Here is a 17,049-nt window from a genome sequence, read left to right as displayed (position 1 = left end):
ATGGATTCTCTTCCTATCGGAAGGTTCAGGAGAGGCCCCACAGCTCCACTTTCAAAGAAAGGCCTGGTCACTTTGTTACCTGAAACCAAGCCAGCCAGACCTGCGAGCGGCTTTGGTCCTCTTTCATTCTCGCAGGAACTGCATGGCATGAGATAAGGTTGTCGGGTCAGCAGTATCTCCCTCCAGTGGCAAGCTTCCAAGCCATGACAGCATGCCGGTTTCTGACTTATCTGGCTCCACAGCCTCTCGCCGTACAATGGAGCCAGTCACAAAAGCGATGTGTGGATAACCTTTCCTCTCCCACACAGCCAGCCCACCTTGGTATGTGAGGAATGGGCAAGATAATATTTGCAGGGAGCTGGGGAGGGGTAAGCTTTGAAGAGGACGCCAGGAGGAGGATGTCTGCGAACATATCATAACTCATCAGACGATCAAATGGGGTTTTTTTCCCCTACAGAAGGAGCACTCAGCTCAGTAAAAGGATTTTCTGCTAAACCCCTCTAACTACTGTAAGAGTCAAATCCACTCTCTGGCAATCCAGGTTCTGCATCAAGGAAGGGCCGCTGAATTCTGGAACCGGTACGCGCTGTGCAAATGGAGTCGATCTGCGTGGCATTACCCGATTTCGCGCACACATTTCTACCGTCTTTGCATCATTTATCATGTGCAAGTCAGAAGAATGAATGAGGCGCTGAACCGCTACTACCCTGAACCACTTGACAGCCACCCACCTGCGCTTCTGAAATTTTGGCACCCACCCACTTTTCTTTTGCAATTGTATAGCTTACTTCAAAAAAGAAAAATGAAAGCTTTGATGCTTAGGAAGAACAAGTTCTATGTGTACATTATGATTGTGTTTCCCCTCCATGGTTGAAGTAGGACTATGCGGCATCTAATAATAATACTAATAATAATTTTATTAATAATAGTTTTATTGTTTATACCCTGCTCATCTGACTGGGTTTCCTCAGCCATTCTGGGTGTCTTACAGCACGTATAAAAAATTGTAAAACACCAGACATAAAAAATTTCCCGATACAGGGTTGTCTTCAGATGTCTCCTATAAAAGTCAAATACAGTCATACCTCATGTTACGTCCGCTTCATGCTACGTTCTTTCAGGTTACATCCCGCGGCGACCCAGACGTACCGGAAAGGGTAACTTCTGGGTTTCGCCGCTCGTGCATGCGCAGACGCGCAAAATGATGCCACACCCATGTATAGAAGCGGCGAATCACAACCCGTGCATGCGCAGACTCGCCGCTGCAGGTTGCGTTCTTTTCATGTTGCAAACAGGCCTCTGGAATGGATCCCATTCGCAACCAGAGGTACCACTGTAGTTGTTTATTTCTTTTATATTATATGTAATAATAATAATAATAATAATAATAATAATAATAATAATAATAGATTTCTTATGCCCCACCCATCTGACTGGGTTGCCCCAGCCACTCTGGGCGGCTACCAACAAAAATACAGAGGGAAGGTGGATGAAAGTGCATGAAGGACATTTTTTCCACCCGAGGATGGAGGAAGGTAGAAGGGGTGGTATTTGAATTGGGTGCAGAATAACGGGGAAGACCAACCTAGAGGACCTCATGAATTCAAGGCAGATGTGAAAGGCACAACCAACCATCCCATACCTTGCTTATGAACACTTATCTGCCGGTTTATGGACCGGAAAACCACTTTAATGAATTTTTAATCTTTGTTGGAAGCCTCCCAGAGTGGCTGGGGAAACCCAGCCAGATGGGCGGTGTACAAATAATAAATTATTATTATTATTATTATTATTATTATTATTATTATTATTATTCTCTGACACAAGCCCCATTGAAAGGGACAAGAGTTGTGAAGGAGCAACTTGTGCTTTTGCAGAGTTTTCAGTTTGTTTTCGTGGTACTCATGCTTCGAAATGGCTGATGGGGCATATATAATAATATTAATAACATCTTGTGCATTCTACTACACTCTGTTTTTTCTTTCTGGGAAATGATCCTGCTCAGGAATCAAGAAACCCAGTGATAATATTGAAGGCTATGAGATTTTGCAGTTAGCAACTCTTTATCTCTTCAGGAAACAGATAATCATGGTCTTTCCTTTCACATTCCCCACCCCACCCCTATGCACATCATTATATAATCTTAACCCTAAATGGACAGGGATGATGGGCGCGTCGCAGGTTAGCCATCCCTACCCTAGAGCATCATTGCCAGGTGGTGTAGAACCTGGTTAGCCACCAGATGTTAGGGGCCCCAGCCAGCTGAGCCAATGGCCTGACTGGTGGCAGACCTTTGGGCACCTCAAATTTCAGTGGCAGCCTGTGCAACACCAAAATCCATCAAACCCCTTCCCCTCCTTCTGTTGGATGCCATAGTTGTGGTGCCTGCTGCAGTCCCCCAGAAGCTCCACAGCCGGTGCGACCATACCAGTTGCGCTCCTCTAGATCCGTCTTTGGTCTGACTCTGTACAACTCTGTTTCCTTGGTTCCTCTGTTTCTGGAGCTGAAAAAGTTGGGAGAAATGGCAAGACAGGGGGAGCTGCCAAGTAGCTACTGGGATAAGTTCAAGATGCTCGTTTTGGTTTATAGCGTCTGATGAAGTTTGGGATCTGGAAGCCTGAAAAATCTTCTCACACCTTATATACCCAATTGATCATTGCACTGTGCAGGTGAGGACCTCCTTATCATACCATGTTATGAGGCCCATTCTGTACAATTTAAGAATCGGGCCCTTTGTGTTGGGGCACCTATACTTTGGAATTCCCACCCCTCGAATATGAAACAGGCACGGCCTCTGAAATATACTCTGAGTCGAGTGTGAATTTCATGCTCTTTATTCAGCTTGTAGTAGCAATGAATGACTCTTTCCCCAAAACGTCTAATTCCGCTCCTATAGGCCAATCAGGCTGTGGATTCACTTCCTCAAGAAGCCTGATTGGCTGCTCCTGCAGGCAAATCAGGTTGCTGATTCACTTATTCCAGGAGACTGATTGGCTGCTCCTGCAGGCCAATCAGGTTGCTGATTCACTTCCACGTGGAGCTGGATTGGGTGGCTCCTGTGGACCAATCAGACTGCTGCATTCTGGATGCTATTGTTCTAGGATTCAGCTCAGTACATAACAGCCTCCATTGTCTTTTCACCACCTGCTGAAGACCTTCCCGTTTTAGAAAGCCTTTGAAACAAGAGCTTTTCAGGCCATTGTGCATCTTGATTGGAATCACTTTAGATGTTTTATTGCTTTATAGTTTGTTGCTTAACACCCTGGGTTCCTTTGGGAAGGTGGATGGAATACAAATTTATATATAAATAATGGATGGAGTGAAGGAATACATGAAAAAATATGGTTCCGGAACTGGAATATTAATAGATAATGTGTAAAACGTGCAGAGGTAAGCAAGGAAAGAATCAGTTGAATAATTATTAAACTACAACAACACAACAAGATGGAAGAAGTAAAAAATATTGAGATCGCACATGGGTGGAGGGGAGTGGGGGGTATAGAGGAATTTATAAAAAAAAATCTAATATAATATTTCTAATTGCGTTGCATTTAAAGGGAAGTCTATAGCAATTAGGTATATTTTAATCTAGTCAACTATGTAATAGGCTTATGTTACAAAATGAATATGGATTTTGAATTTGATGTTTGTAATTCTTTTTTGGTTTTGGAATAAAGTTTTTTTTTTAAACTACAGTTGACAAATAGTGAGAGCACTCCTCACCTGTTTCTGCCCATCCTTGGCTGTCCATCAGGGAGCACCAAGAGCAAAACAGATGATAATGACCGACCTTCCTTTCAGCGACCTGATTGGCCTGCAGGAGCAGCCAATCAGGCTCCTGAATGAAGTGAATGGGTGGGATCCGGATCCAGCTCAGTTATGTGACACATTTGAAACGGTGGCTTCACTGAAAGAGCTACTAGCAGTGCTGGGGGAAAAAACTCTTCACTGTAAACAAACCCAAAGTACTGTATATCTTGAGAATAAAATCTGTGCTTCTTTGTTTTAAATGCCTTGAGTCTATTTCCACGCTAGTGTGTTTGTGTGTGTGGGGGGGGGGGAGTTATTTCACATCCAGCAAGTGTTTCTTTGCTTTCAATGCTGCCCCTAGTCATTATTCTGCACCTGAATATTGAGCTATTGCCTTTGCCTGAGGACTTACAATAATATTAGTAATGTATTTATTCTTTGTACTCCGGTCATCTGACAGAGTGGCCCCAGCCACTTCCAACAAATATAAAAGCATAATAAAACATCCAACATTAGAAAAATTCCCTATACAGGGCTGCCTTCAGATGTCTTCTAAAAGTTGTATAGTTCTTTATCTCCTTGACATCTGATGAAAGGATCTTCCCCAGGGTGGGTGCCACTGCTGTGAAAACCCTCTGCCTGGTTCCTTGTAACCTCACTTCTCACTTCTCACAGCAGAAGGCCCTCAGAAGTAGACCTCAGTGTCTGGGCAGAATCATGGGGTGGAGACTCTCCTTCAGGTATACTGGGCCAAGGCCATTTAGGCCGGCTTTAAAGGTCAGCACCAACACTTTGAACCAACACTCAGAAATGTACTGGGAAGACTTATAAGGACAATCCCACAAAAGGTTTAAATAGAGGACAGGCAGACGGTGAACAGACAGTTTGAAGGCATTTTTTTAGCTCACCATCTTACCAGTGTGATAAGAATTTTAAAGTCTTAGATATACAATAAATGTTCATAAATATACCAACCAAGCACATACATAGATCAGCACAGGAAGACCAACCTGAAACCATTTTTGATTCCCAAACTGACCAAATGTTTTCTCTGAAAGGCCAAAGGAAAATGGAAAAGCCTCCCCATTGTCATTTCCTTCACAAATCCGGTCTTAAGGGTATGTCTGTCTGTGTTTAAATAGGGGGAGCCTGTGACCTGGCTCAGGAACTAAGTATTTGTCATTACAAAAGACTGGGCGGCTCCCCAGGGTATCCAGTCAAGTGAGCATTAACAGGTAACCTGTCAGACAAGATAAACAATGCATTCAGATTTCTGCTGACCATCTTATCTGTGATGTAGGTATGATGTATCAGGGGGGGGGGTCTTGGGTTGCACCCCTTCTGTGATGTATGTATGATGTATGGAGGGGTGGTCTAGAGCTCCGGGGCAGGGAATTTAAAATTTCTATATAAGGGCAGGCATACCTTTGTTCTGGGTTCCTTCTCCTTTCCTGCGTGTGAAGGGAGCACCCAGTTGCAACAGATCAATAAAGATCAGGCTTACCAGCTGCTTTGCTTCTCAATATTCTCTGGTTGGCCTCTGTTATTTTCTCCTACCAATAGGGAACCTATGTAAGGACTCTATATGGTCTCTTGGATACCCCATAAGGGAAAAAGGGCATATTTTTGTTTACAAAACCAGGTTCCACAGTCACAACTGGAAGGGTCACAACTCGGGGAAAGGACATGGGCTTTATCTGCAGAAAGTTTCAGTCCCAATGCACAGCATCTCCAGCTCAAGTTGGAAAAGGACACTCATCTGAAATCCTGGAAACCTGCTGCCAATCAGTTAAGACCCAGGGCAGCGGACCTTTTATAGCCCAGAGGCTGCTTTCCCTGAAGTGGCCATGTCTGCCGATGATACTAAATTGTTCAGGGTTGTTAAAACACAAAAAGGAATTGTGAAGAGCTCCGAAAGGACCTCTCCAAACTGAGTGGATTGAAAGTAGCAAATTCATTTCAGCGTAAACAATCATAAACCGCTGCATCTCAAGGCAAATAATAATGACAATAATAAAAATATTAATTTCACATATACGCTCATGGGGTCTGAACTGACAGTGACTGACCAGGAATGAGACTTTGGGGTTGTGGTAGATAGCTCAACTCTAGATGGAGCAGCTGGGGGGCTTGCCAATCAGAAGGTCAACGGTTCGAATCCCTGCGACAGAGTGAGCTCCCGTTGCTCTGTCCCTGATCCTGCCAACCTAGTAGTTCGAAAGCACGTCAAAGTGCAAGTAGATAAATAGGTACCACTCTGGCGGGAAGGTAAATGGCATTTCCGTGCACTGCTCTGGTTCGCCAGAAGCGGCTTAGTCATGCTGGCCACATGACCTGGAAGCTGTACGCCGGCTCCCTTGGCCAATAAAGCGAGATCAGCGCCATAACCCCAGAGTCGGTCACAACTGGACCTAATGGTCAGGGGTCCCTTTACCTTGACCTTTATTTCACACCCTGAAACATTTCTCTGATGGAAATGGGGACGTCCTAATGCTATGTGTGATACCTTTGAACTAAAGGCTACATTCCAGCCTCACAAGAGCCATAGTTTTCTACTCTTCCCACAGTCCAGGAAAGCCAGAAATGTCATTTCAGGGGAAGGGTGCATTCCAGCAAAAAATAAAAAATACCAAGCGGTTTTAAAGTAAGCCAGAGAGGGGATATGCCCTGAGGATTGTCCTGTAGGTCAAGCAGAGAAGTCTGGCAGGATGCATCCAGTCCACAGGCTGAAGATTCCTCATAGGTCGTACCAAGCAAGATGGATGCTAGTCCATCTCTGCATCAGGGAGCTTCTTCTATTCCTTTGGGGGAACTGCAATAGTCCCTCTAATCCCCCAATTGTTCTGCACGTCAATATCGAAAAGAGAAATCACTGCGATTTCAGAGTTTTAGATTTAAAAGGAAGGGTAAGGAACGCGGGGAAAGAAAGCTCAGCAGGAAAGCATGTAAAAGATATTATAAATATTTTATTTCCTCTTAATAACTAGGCAATGCCCTTCATTTTGAAGGAAGTCATACAATCAGGAATCTTCACTTTTCCATGGAAATAACTGGCGTCTGAGCAAACAGCTTTTCAACATTCACCGACAAAAGACAGTAGTGATTCCCAAACCTTACGCCTGGGGTACACTTTGTGCTATGAGATGGGTGAAAGTGGGGTGCCTTGGGGGAAAAGGTCAGAAGTATCCCCATTGTCTGGAAAGAACTAATCCCAGTCTTGAGGCCTTCTTGAAAGGGAGATGCCAGGGACAATATAAACTCTCCCCAAGGAAGAGAGTCCACATGGATGAATTAAGAAAACACACACTTTTTGCAAGAATGAAGTGGGCCTCTAGTTTTAAAAACAAAACGCCGTACCCCACGATTAGAAGTTTCGGAAACACAAACTTACAGAATTACACAGTTCATGGAGAAAACAATAACTATTGCTGTGGACAGTATCATGGCATGTCTTCGTTACATTAAAAAACATAAAGCAAATCTTGCGATGGTTACCTAGGCTGAAGTCAGAGATCATCCCGATTTTCATTCACAAGGCTACATATTGTGGATTGAAAAATAAATCACCCTAACCCATTCACTGATATCCAGTTACTCCTCCAGCTTTTGATTCAGGAAGCTGGTGGATGGGAAACAAACCAATGAACAGTGGGAGAGAAACTGGGAAGGAAAGGACAGCCGGCTATATATAGTCTAATCTGCTCTACCTGTGAATGTACTTGATTCTGTACAGTACTGCCTTTTATTAAAAAGATCTTCATATTTTGCTTTCCAAAACATTTGTTCCTATACTCTTGCTATCAGGAACTGTAAATGGCTAATCATTGAAGAGCACAGGTGTTGAAGCAACTGACAAAACAACCCTCTACTGCCCTTGGGGAAACTCTAGCTGTAAATGTGCTAATATGGGGGGTGGGGGTGGGGGGTTGGTAGCGCATTCACTTTCCAGACAGAAGTTCCCAGGTCTGATTCATAACATCTCCAGTTAAGGCTTGCCAAGAGAACCCTGCCTGAAATCCCACAGATATGCTGCCAGTCAGTGTAGACAATACTAAGTCCTATGGACCAATGGTCTGGCTCAATATAAAGCAGCTTTAAGTATTCCTAGCATTTCACAGATGAAGTGCAAAATTCATACCTCTCCTCCGATGAAACCCGTTGCCTGTGTTGTAATTTGAAGAATTCAGGTGAAAACAGAATGCTTTTTTTAAAAAAAACAAGGTTGTGATTTGCAAATATGAAGCAGCATTTTATGTACTGTTTTCTTTAGTAACCTGTTTTTTGTTTTAAAAAAGCATCCCTCCTGGATGGTCAAATGTTTATTTTAGTCCTCACGTCAGAGGGGGAAAGGTAACCTGGCTGCAGGTTAAGAAATTTTACTTTTGCTTACAGACTGCGCCCCCTGATTAGCCAGATTCCAGCCACTGTACCTAATCAGCAAGGCTGTGTACACACAATACATACAAAGCGAATTGTAGTTCACGCACCACAGAGCTACAATTCCCAGCACCCTTCACAAACTACAGTTCCCAGGATTCTTTGTGGGGTGGGGGGTGGGCTTTTAATGTGTGGTGTGTATGGCAAGTGAACAGTAAGGTTAGCCTGCATCACCTTATCCTCTTGATGTGGTTTTATCACGAGACGGGGTTCATCTGAACTCCCTTCCAAATATTACAAAGAAGGCCGCTGCTCAAAAGTGTCTACTGGGCTGCAGTTCAGTGACAGAGCTTCTGCTCTGCATGCAGAAGTTGACAGGTTCAAGTTCTGGCATCTCCAGGTAGGAATGTCACATGTCTGAAGCCCTGAAAAGAAGCTGCCAATCTGTGGAGACAATACTGGGGCTGCCCTTGAGACTGACCCAGAAACTCCAGCGGGTGCAGAATGCCGCGGCGAGACTCCTTACGGGGTCCTCGCTGCGAGATCACATTCACCCAGTGCCATACCAGCTGCACTGGCTACTGGTGGAGTACAGGATCAGGTTTAAGGTGCTGGTTTTAAACTTTAAAGCCTTATATGGCCTAGGACCCTCGTACCTATGGGACTGCCTCTCCTGATATGTCCCACAGTCTTCAAACATACACATCTTGGAGGTCCCAGGCTACAGAGAAGTTAGGCTGGCCTCAACCAGAGCCAGGGCCTTTTCGGTTGTGGCCTCAATCTGGTGGAACGCTCTGTCACAAGAGACTAGGGCCCTGCGGGACTTGACATCTTTCCGCAGGGCCTGCAAAACAGAGCTGTTCCACCAGGCCTTTGGCCAAGGCACAATCTGACCCCCTCCTTCGGTAATCCTCACAGAACTCTAGCCCAATGGTTGCCATTAATCTGATTTGAACTGATTTTATAATGAACTGATTTTAGAATGTTGTATCATTTTAATGTTGTTAGCCGCTCTGAGCCTGGCTTCGGCTGGGGAGGGCAGGATATAAATAAAAATTTATTATTATTATTATTATTATTATTATTATTATTATTATTATTACTGTGCTAGATGGACCAATGCTCTGGCTCAGTAGGCAGCTTTTTATGTCATACAAAGCTTTTCATGTCATATGTTGTTCAAAGGCACAAGGCGACAGTCCCAGGGGTGAGGCGATGCCATCTTTTCTTATACAACCTTACCAAATCATTGAAACTTTATTCCAAGGGGAAAAAAACTCCACCTACATATTCCCCTCCTGTCACACCAGATAAAAAAGGCACAGAAGACCTGAATGGGGGAAAAAACACACCAAAGTGCATGTGAGTGTTTGGCTCCCATAATTAGGATTTAGATGGCCAGGTTGCCAGCATATTTAATATAACTAACAAAGTATTAGAACGTCTGGCCAGAATATTGATTTTACATAGCGCTAGTCTTAAATCAACAGATGAGCATGGGGTAAAACTGTTCTTGGAGTTTAGCCCTTCAGGGTGCATGTAGCAAGGGTTAGTGTTCAAGGGTCAACATTAAATAATTCTTTTTTTAAAATGTGACAGAGAAGAGTTTGAGTTGAGCCTTGTCCCTGGTGTGCTAGCTTTCTGCAAGCGAGGATTTTCTCTGTAGAAGGCATGCCACCCCCTGATCTGCACCCAGACGTAGCACAGACCGCCATGTGATCTCTGGCTGGTTTAAAACAGCTCCCCGCAACCCGACGCCCTCCAGATGTTCCGAACTACAACTCCCATTCCTGATGCTGGGCTATCATGGCTGGGGCTGATGGGAAGTGTAGCTCAGAATTACCCGGAGGGCACCAGGCTGGGGAAACCTAGCGTGGAGCAGCCTTCACTCCAGACTAGCCCCAGGGATGTCAGTGACTTGTGCTGTACAGTGTAAACAAGATACCCCTATAGTTGCAAGTTCTGCCTTAAGGGCTTTTTGCAGCACAAGCTACTTTCATTGAAAACATGGTGCTGTTGATTGCAGCCAGCCGGGAATGGTGTACAGACCATCCCTTTTCAGTCATGGCAATGCACTCAAAACAAAACACACATGAGAAGTGGATGCAGCAGCAGCAGCAAGCTCCTCCCCTCAAACACTCATATGTATTAATTACACACATGCATTCCTGGAAGAAACAAAGCTCTCCATGGAAACAGTTGCATGTCTGCAGGGACCTTCTCAGACAGTACAACGAATGCAGCCACATCAGGGTGGAGCCTACTGTTGCAACGCAGCCACCATCCCCATTCCTCCATGAAGATGTCTGGAAGAGAGGACCACATGCTTTGGACAGAGAAGGTTCCAGCTTCAACCAGGTAGGGCTACGAAAGTCTCCTGCCCAAATCCCTGGAGAGCTTCTGCCAGTCAACGTAAACCTTCAGATGTTTGCTAGACTCCAGCTGCCATCATTGCTGACCACTGGGCATGCTGGAGGGGGCTGATGGGAGTTGGAGTCCAACAACATCCAGAGGGCACCAGGCTGCCTACCGCTGGTATAAACAGTACTGAGACGGCCCTCTTGCCTGAATATTAAGGCAGTTTCTTGTGTTCAATTTCCTACACCTGCATGGGCCTCTTTGCACATGCAAGGTAGCCTGAGCACTAAAACATCTTGCCCTAATCGTTTCTCTTGAAAAATAGGGATAATATTGATCAGCCAAATATGCAGACAGGAGATACCACAACATGGATATGATCCTCTTAGTTGCCTGGTGAGCTGATTTTCCTATCATCCCATCTGCACAGGAAAAAACCAGGCTTTTCCTGGTGATGTGTCAGAAGGGCACAATCTTTGAATCAAATGGAAAGTGTGACTTGTTTCAAAAACAAGGGTTCTTTAAAGGCCTCTTTGCCTTCCAATGTCCTACGAATCACCACTTCCTGCAAGTCCAGACAGGCAAATGTGTTTTAAGCTACAGGCTAAAGTTTTCTTTTATAGTTTTTTTAAGAAGTGACCTTTTTAGTAAGGCATTGGAAACCAAAGCCTAGTTGTGCCCAGGCGACATGCAAATGTATATCCTCAAAGCACTCGTGAGTCATCCCATTAGCGCTAGCCAAAGCCAAATGATTCAGGGAAGGCAGAGTGGGCTAAAGTGTCACCTTGACAAATAGGAAGTTAAGGCTCAAGCATTCAAGCCACTTACTCCAGAGGAATCCCATAGGCATTGCTGGGGGGGGGGGCAACTCAAAGTTAAGCAGTGGAATTCAATGCAACGCTAAGGCCACATTCAGACCTTACATTTGAAGCGCTATGATACCACTTTGAACAGTCGTGGCTGCCCCGCTCCACAGAATTCTGGAAGCTGTAGTTTAAGGGGGCTGAGAGTTGCTGGAGACCCTTATTCCCTTCATAATTCCCAAAGTGGTTTAATAAATCACTCTTCACAGGACTCTCCTGGAATTGTAGCTCTGGGGGATGAATAGGGGCCTCCTAACAACTCTCAAAGGGATGCGGGTGGCACTGTGGGTTAAACCACAGAGCCTAGGACTTGCCAATCAGAAGGTCGGCAGTTCGAATCCCCGCGACGGGGTAAGCTCCCATTGCTTGGTCCCTGCTCCTGCCAACCTAGCAGTTCGAAAGCATGTCAAAGGGCAAGTAGATAAATAGGTACCGCTCCGGCGGGAAGGTAAATGGCGTTTCCGTGTGCTGCTCTGGCTTAGTCATGCTGGCCACATGACCCGGAAACTGTACACTGGCTCCCTTGGCCAATAAAGCGAGATGAGCGCCGCAACCCCAGAGTTGGTCACGTCTGCACCTAATGGACAGAGGTCCCTTTACCTTTAACAGCTCTCAGCACCCTTAACAAACTAGCTCCCAGAATTTTTTGGAGGGGGGAAGAGACATGACAGTTTAAAGTGGTATCATAGCTCTTTAAATGTTTGGTGTGAATGTGTCCCTTCCTAACATGTTCTGCTACTGGGAGACTCCAGGAACACAATGGGGTTTCCCCCTCAAATCTACCCAAGAGGGTCAGGTGAAACCCAAAAGCAGAACATGGGGGGGAAGAGAGGGGAGATGATTCCATTGCTCTGCTTAGTGCTAAAATTAAGTTCCTACTAAGAGTGGACCCACTGAAATTAATGAAATTAGCCATGCCTCTTAGCTTAAATGGATCTACTCTGTGTAGGACTAGCACTGAATGCCATGTAGTGAAACAGAAGGCATAGCTGTACCTTGGACACATTTAATATTCATCCCACCCCCACCCCTCACAGAAACTGAAGAACCATCATTGGTGATGGAACCTCCATGGTTCTTAGTGGGAAGCCACAACAATCACACAAGTGTAAGTGCAAATATGCCCACACAGCTCGACTCATTCCTAGTTTGGGGACAGACCGGTCAAACAAAGGAGCGAAAAGCTCAAGGCTAAAGAACACACATCAAAGCGCAGGTCTAGCAGGCTATTCTTCAGCATCACCAACTCAACGTGTGGACAGGCAGGGAAGCAGTGGACATTTGACCCAATCTGTGTCTACACCATGGCTGGGAGGACCTCCCATTCTCCCAGCACAGTGATGGCCAAACCTGGTCCTCCAGCTGTTGTTGGACTACAACTCCCATCATCCCTAGCTAAGAGGACCAGTGGTCAGGGATGATGGGAATTGTAGTCCCAAAACAGCTGGAGAAACCCAAGTTTGGCCATCACTGTCCCAGCACCTGCTGGTGCCTCACCCAAGGGAGGTTTGCCTTGTGCCTTGAGCTCTTGGGACACCAGCAGCCTTCTTATTGAAGTGGAAACAGATCCTAGAAGGAGAGAGGGGTAAGATAAGCATGTTTTCAATTAAGGGAGCAGATTATAGCCCCATCTGCAGTACAGCCCCCAGCATGCAGCTCCGAAGGCTGAAGCAGCATTCATAAACTCACAGGCGGCCCTGCTAGCTTGCAAACATCTGCCATCACACCTGGTCATGTCATTCTGGTCGAGGGTTTAGAAAACAAAGAGCTAAGGTGTGACATGGGGCTAGTTCAGGCCTGTATGATTTGTCAGTCGCCAAATTATTGCCCCTACCCTAGACATGTATTGTGGCCCGCCATGGGATTGGACACGCCTAATTTTGCTGCAAAAAAAAAAAAAGTTTATTAAGGACCTAATGATTTGTGTTCAACTTGGCAGGTCTCAAGTCATGTGGATCTACTCTCATTTGTAAGCAAGGTTCCCCCCCCCCCTTATGTATATTACTCACAAGGTGCTAAATAAGAGAGTGACTTGTAGTGACCTCCTTGCACAGAATGTTAAGGGGAGGCGGTTACTACAGCTTCTTCCTATAATTTTCTGCTCTACAGGGTGTTGTGGGGGCGTTTCTGCAGCCTCTCCTGATCTTTCCATCCGAACAACTCCATGAGCATTAAGCATTTGTCAAGATAAAAAGCATGATCATTCCAACACGTCAGTTAACAAATGAGTTTTGTTTAAACCTGAGCAGCTGTCCAACAATGAATAAGTATTTGCTTTTACAAATAAAGCACATCATGGGGGTTTTTTTTGGGGGGGGGAATAAAGGCGGATGAGAAAAAGGTGCTCCCCCAAAACCGTCTCCAGTGTTTCGGACACACAGGGGAAAATAATTTTCACAGTAAAGTTACAGTTTAGTACCTTGTAGATACATAGATTCACAATGTTTGACATCTATAGTTTCTTTTACAGTAGATTTATGACCTAGAAAATACTTTTAGATCACCAATGACAAAAATAATAACCAATTTGGAGGATAATTCTTTCTTTTTTTTTACGTGTGAAAATAATACAACAACTTTCAAGAAATGTAAATATTCTCGTTATAGGCTTTCTTTAAAAAAAAAATACTTGCGTAAGAAAATATAATTTTACAACCACTCGATACATAGTGGAATAAATCTCGTCCTACACAAAACTGAGGACCGGAATCATTAATAACTTTATAGAATCGACTCTGGAGCCAGGATACAGTTGAAGGATTTAACGGGAAGCCAAGGCTCCGTTGTGCCTTTAATAGCGGTTTAATGAAAGGAGAATTGCAGCAGGTACTGCTTCGTCACCTGTTATGGCACCAAAGTGCTGGAAGAAGTTGGCATCTGCCACAACCCTCCCTTCTGTAGACTTGGGACAGAGGCCTACACGGCGCCAGAAATCGCTTCTGCGCATGCCCAGACACCGTCAATTGCAAGTGCGCAGAAGCGATTTTCGGCATCTGGACATGCGCAGATGTGATTTCTGGTATCTGCGCGTGCGTAGATGCGATTTCTGGTGCCGCTCAGTGAGTCCCCGTGCTGCGCCGGTTTAGCGCAGTGCGTGGGGGACTCACCGAATGGGCGGTTTGGTTTGGGGGTGGCTCGTGGGCCGGTAAAACGGTCTTCATGGGCTAGTAAAACAGTCCTCGTGGGCTGGTAAAATGGTCTTCGTGGGCCGCATCCTGCCCATAGGCCACACATTGCCAACCCCTGGCTTAACCCTTCCCCTGCCTGCTGCTTTTCTCCTACAATCCCTCCCCATTGTTTTCCATCAGGCGACACTGCACAACACACGTCTGTGGCTCAAGGGGCAGGAAAACAGCGAAACAAGACACCTCTTCCCACCCACTGCTTCACCCGTTGAAACCACCCTTCTCACACACTCATCCCCTTGCCAAAGAAGATGCAGGTTCCAGGATAAACAATGGCTACTTCAGCATCAAGCCCAGTTCCGAGACATCGCTCTATTTTAGGGCATCCTTAAAACCTTTTATTCCACAGGGGGAGAAGGAGGAAAGAAGCCACTGATTTCTGGGGAGGCACAATGACAGGAAGCACTCACTTGGTGCTCATAACTGGCTTGTGTATATAGGAAGTGCCCCCCCCCCCCGATGCTCAGGTGCCATTTCCATCTCGCAAGGACAGAGACCAAGCCCACAGCTCACACACACCAATGGGACGACATCACCGGAAGCAGGATTTTTCCGGCGTGGACAGGTGCACAGACAATAGCCTCAGAAGCATGCCAGGAGCCGCATCCTGCTCCTCAATGCCACCTTCAGATCTCGTGCATTGTGCACAGCTGTTTAGGGGGTCGCATGGTTTGGGGCACACGACTCAGAAGCTGGCCCGTGTTTTCCGACACCGGCAGCTTCCTTGAAAAATTCTCTTGAACTTTCCGTCATCTCAAAACAAAAAGCCCAGAAACTGGTTGGTGAAATAATAGCATTGCTATCCCTCCACCCAAAAACAAACAGTGATGCAGTAGCCCACAACCCAGCTAAGCCAAATCAAGTGTGAGTTTTCTTGGAGTGCAAGAATCAGACAAGCGATGCAAGCTTCTGGGGAGTTCTACATTCAGCAGAATGAAGCAGTGACTTTCAGTGGCGTAGCGTGGGGGGTGCAGGGGGGCCGGCCGCACCAGGCGCAACATCTGGGGGTTAGGGGGCGCAAATTACTTGCCTTGCCCCGGGTGCTGACAACCCACGCTATGCCACTGGCAACTTTGTTTTCCTGGACTGTACTATTTCAAAGTATGGGGGCTGGCAATCACATGTCTTGAGTGCCGCATTGGATAAGACTCTGTTTACGACACAGAAAAAACTGTAATATGAACATTTGTGGCATGTGTCTTCTACGCTAAGGGAAGGTTTGTGTTTGTTCTGGGAAGAGAAGCATCCAATCATGTGACCCCCCCCTACACCTGCAGCCTAAAGTGGTACAGCCCTGGAAAGCCTCTACCACTTTTTTCTGTTGAATGTACAACCTGCTGTCCTCTTTGAGGTGCACCACTAACTTCAAGCCACTTTGGGATTACTGTTGAAAATGGCTTTCAGGATCCCATATTACATTGGTTTAAGACAAATGATCTGGATGTGGTTTTAGCTAGTTGCCACTGCAACAGAACAGTGTGTCCCAAGAAGAGACAAAGTGGGAGGGGGAGCTAAGAAACAGTTTCCTCTGTGCTACAGTTTCCTTAACTTCAGAGTCACAACAACGGAATCAAACTTGAAATTCCGTTGCCTTCCAAACTACTCTCAATCCACAAGTTGCTTTTCCTGGAACAGACCTGCTAACTCCCATGGGAATACCCCAAAGTATGTTTCATGAGGAGTACAGCCCTCTCCGATTACGTGTGATCCAATCTTGCAATGGACGGCAGGGCAAGGGAATCCTTTTCTGCATCAAGTAGTGGAGAACTGCAAGCTGTAAGAGAGTGTGTGTGGGGGGAATATACTATATATTCTGCTTAATTCCATTGAAAACACTTTGCTTTCAAGTACAGTACTAATTCTTGCTACCTCAAGTCAATCCGGTGGCTCATTCAAGAAATAAGCTCTCTCTTCCTCGCCCCATTTGTGTGAAGGACTCTGTTGTGTTCTCTGAATGCTAGGAAGTGGGATGCAATTCTCAGGCAGAAAACAACCCATCAAGCATGGCTCTTACATAAACCCCATTGAAGTGAAAAGAGCTTTCAAAAAACAGGGCCAATTCAATTGTTACCCTGCGCTAGCAAGCCCTACAAAGGAAGGCTTTGCATCGCTCTCCTTCTGCAACTACGATCCCTTGACGAGTCAAAATGGCTTTAAAAAATCAGATCTATCACCAAAAGGAGAACAATTGCTCCCTCTTTCTTCCCCCAACAATACCGTTGTGGTGCAGCGGCACATGGGGATGAACTTAAAAAGGCTTCCAGAGGAATCAACGTGTAGCAGGTGAAGCCAGAAGCTCCCCACAGCTTGAAAACCCACCATAACTTCAGGCAAGAGATAAGCCTGGTCTACTGCCAAACCACTACCCAGAAAGGGAGAGGGCTTTGTATGGTCTGCAGAGCTTACTGAGGTGAAAAGGGGAAGGGTGAAAAAGCCCCAACCTTTCAGAAACAGTTTTCCTGGGATCCTGAAATCAATTTCGTAAGCAAACCAAATTACAATACAAACTGATTGAG

General features: G+C 45.6%; 1 long non-coding RNA gene across 1 annotated transcript; it reads right to left on the bottom strand.

Moving 5' to 3' along the window:
- Nucleotides 1-6,696: 6,696 nt before the first annotated feature.
- On the bottom strand, nucleotides 6,697-14,260 carry LOC310849361. Its single transcript, XR_014566897.1, has 2 exons — nucleotides 12,831-14,260; nucleotides 6,697-12,698 (listed from the first exon to the last, which is right to left on the bottom strand). It is a non-coding gene; the product is annotated as an uncharacterized lncRNA (long non-coding RNA).
- Nucleotides 14,261-17,049: the final 2,789 nt, after the last annotated feature.

Source organism: Podarcis gaigeae (genome assembly GCF_964106915.1).
Source record: "Podarcis gaigeae genome assembly, chromosome: 7".
In the NCBI taxonomy this organism is placed as follows: domain Eukaryota; kingdom Metazoa; phylum Chordata; class Lepidosauria; order Squamata; family Lacertidae; genus Podarcis; species Podarcis gaigeae.
The sequence above is the reverse complement of the archived record's forward strand: the minus strand, read 5'-3'. Positions and strand labels throughout refer to the sequence as shown.